The 2,549-nt window shown below is 36.5% G+C and overlaps 1 protein-coding gene across 6 annotated transcripts in view; it reads left to right on the forward strand.

Annotated features, from left to right (window-relative positions):
- LOC106884261 (inactive histone-lysine N-methyltransferase 2E) overlaps positions 1 to 2,549 on the forward strand; it is a 514,331-nt gene that overhangs the window by 126,855 nt on the left and 384,927 nt on the right. For all 6 annotated transcript variants that reach the window (XM_052966073.1, XM_052966075.1, XM_052966074.1 and 3 more), the window contains exon 2: positions 320 to 403. The gene's annotated coding sequence lies outside the window, so the exon portion shown is untranslated. The remainder of the gene's footprint in view (positions 1 to 319; positions 404 to 2,549) is intronic.

A 2,549-nucleotide genomic window follows, 5' to 3' on the forward strand; every position in this document is an offset into this window, starting at 1 on the left:
TCAAATTTATGTGTGTGTGTGTGTGTGTGTGTGTGTGTGTGTGTGTGTGTGTGTGTGTGTGTGTGTGTGTGTTTTATTTTTAAATATACCATATCCATGCGAGATGTTTTATCACGACGAAATTCGCGGTAACGTGCCTTTCAGCAGTGCATCTACATTCAGTATGATACATATATTGCTAATTTAATTTCACATGACTTTATTTGCATATATCGAACAATTATTATTAGTATTTATATCACGCATTGCTCTTTTTCTTTCTTTCTTTCTTTCTTTCTTTGTGAAGTATTTAATTTTTTAAATTTTAATTTAATTACAGAAACGCAATTTTTGACCATTGGATACCTTGAAAAATTAGAAGTGTAAAAGTTCCTACCCTGCCATTATTGAAGATGGATTTTAGGTATGTCAGATTGATTTTTCTTCATGTCAACATAATTATAAGGTCAGTAGTTTTGAGGGGAGGTGGTTATTCGATGCCATCAACACCTGCACTTAAACAATACTATATTTCATCGATTCTTGAGGAATTAAAGTATTGTTAACCTCTGCAAGATTTAAATTCAAAATTTTCAGATCTGTGAGAAATGCTGCCATATACTCTCATGCTCTGACGATTCTGCCAGTTCGCTATCATAAAAATGATAAAGTTTTAAAGTTTTGCATAAGTCTAGCAAATTTAGGGGAAGTGGGATAAGTCGATTGCCTCGCTTCCAGTGCTCAACCTTGAAAGTATAGGAGGCAACGTTAAACTTGGCGGGATTTGATCTTAGAGTATAAAGATCCGGGAGAGTTGCTGCTAAGCACTTTTTCTCCCCACGCTTTAACAATTCTGCCAGCTCAATAATGGTAATAGTAATAATATAAATTTCTGTTTAATTAGCGTTGTGGACTGTACTAAGACGAAGTACATATGAAAACAACGAATGCATAGAAATGCACAGGATATTTATAAAACCAGTACATGTTTTATAAATAGTAAAAGTGTGAGATCAGTAATAAGGATACATTAATAAATAGGTAGATAATAAATGGCAATAATAGTACAGGGCAAACGAGAACCAGAGCAAGATCGCCAATATGGGTTCTTAATCACGTAGCGTGAATCGGGGAATTTCACACGCAAACCTGAATTTTTCTGATATACGAAAGACCATTATCTTCGAGTTCTAAACAGCAACCTACATACTCACTGATAATTTGGGCTAATTTAGCAACATCAGTGTTACGACTCTCATCAGCCCTTCTGTACGATATTACTTCATAATTCACTGCATTGTCGTTCTTCCCCTATCACTCTCTCTCTCTCTCTCTCTCTCTCTTTTTTTCTCTCTCTCTCTCTCTCTCTCTCTCTCTCTCCTTCCTTCCTTCCCGAATGATAGTTCAAGAAGTTGAGGGTTAGTCTAAAGAGAAAAAGCACTATCCTCAGATATTTCAACTACTTCTACCGCCATAGCCACCAAACAAAGATGATAAACGTAGGCGTTTCGATGCTCTGAACGATGCAGTTGATTGACAGCCGAATCTATCGTGCACGTGATAATAGCTACAGTGGCATTAGAATGATAAAGAGTGATTACGATGATGAGACGAAAGAGGAGAAGGGAGGTTTCTATATTTTGAATGAAATTTAAATCGTTTTGACAACAATAATAGCAATTATATCATCGATCTGGCATGCGAATGATGCGCTCATAACATGAATGTACCGTTTACTGTTTTGATTATCGATGTGTTTTGGCTATTTATATTTTGAGTTCAACCCCGATGAAGTGAATTTTGCCTTTCGTTTCTCTTAGTTCGATGAAATGAAATAGCAGTCACGTATTAAGTCCTTCTGATCGATTACCTTTCATTCAAATTACTGGATTTGTCCCTATATTAGAAAATAGTTGCAAACGAACCGTTTATTGTTTATTTAACACCTCTACCCTAGTAATAGTGTGTGGCTCAAAACGATATATTATCTCGCGGTATTTGATTACGTTCCACTAATGTTTTGAGTCCAAATCGCTGAACGGATGACATTATAATTCGTACAAACATCCAATGAGCACTAATGATATGCCAAAATCAATTCAAATGACTATCTCAGCGTGCAACAGTCGGTTATATACAACCGGTTGAGTGTCGGACAAAATTCCATGTGGCATGCACAGTTAGGTTGTTTGACGCGGAACGTCCCAATTTAGCCAATGCTATTTTATCGTTCTGAGGCCGCCATAAGTAAATTTCAGTTAAATACTAGAAATATAAATCAACTACAGTTGGATCCACCAACTCATGTTAGAAATCATTCAGAACCGTTAGACCGCTGAACAAAATGCCTTGCTGTATTTGTTCCGGTACTTTGCGAATGCGAATCCTGCTGAGACCAGCTTTGCCTTTCATCTTTGAAGCGACGATCAACTGTCGACAGGGCTCAACTTAATTAATTAACACTTCCTCACAGCTTCTGGCATGGTAATTACGTTTCAAATCATCACCGTCATCATCATCATCATCATCATCATCATCATCATCTATATGTGTATATATATACATACATA

The sequence above is a fragment of the Octopus bimaculoides genome, chromosome 3 (assembly GCF_001194135.2).
Source record: "Octopus bimaculoides isolate UCB-OBI-ISO-001 chromosome 3, ASM119413v2, whole genome shotgun sequence".
NCBI lineage: Eukaryota > Metazoa > Mollusca > Cephalopoda > Octopoda > Octopodidae > Octopus > Octopus bimaculoides.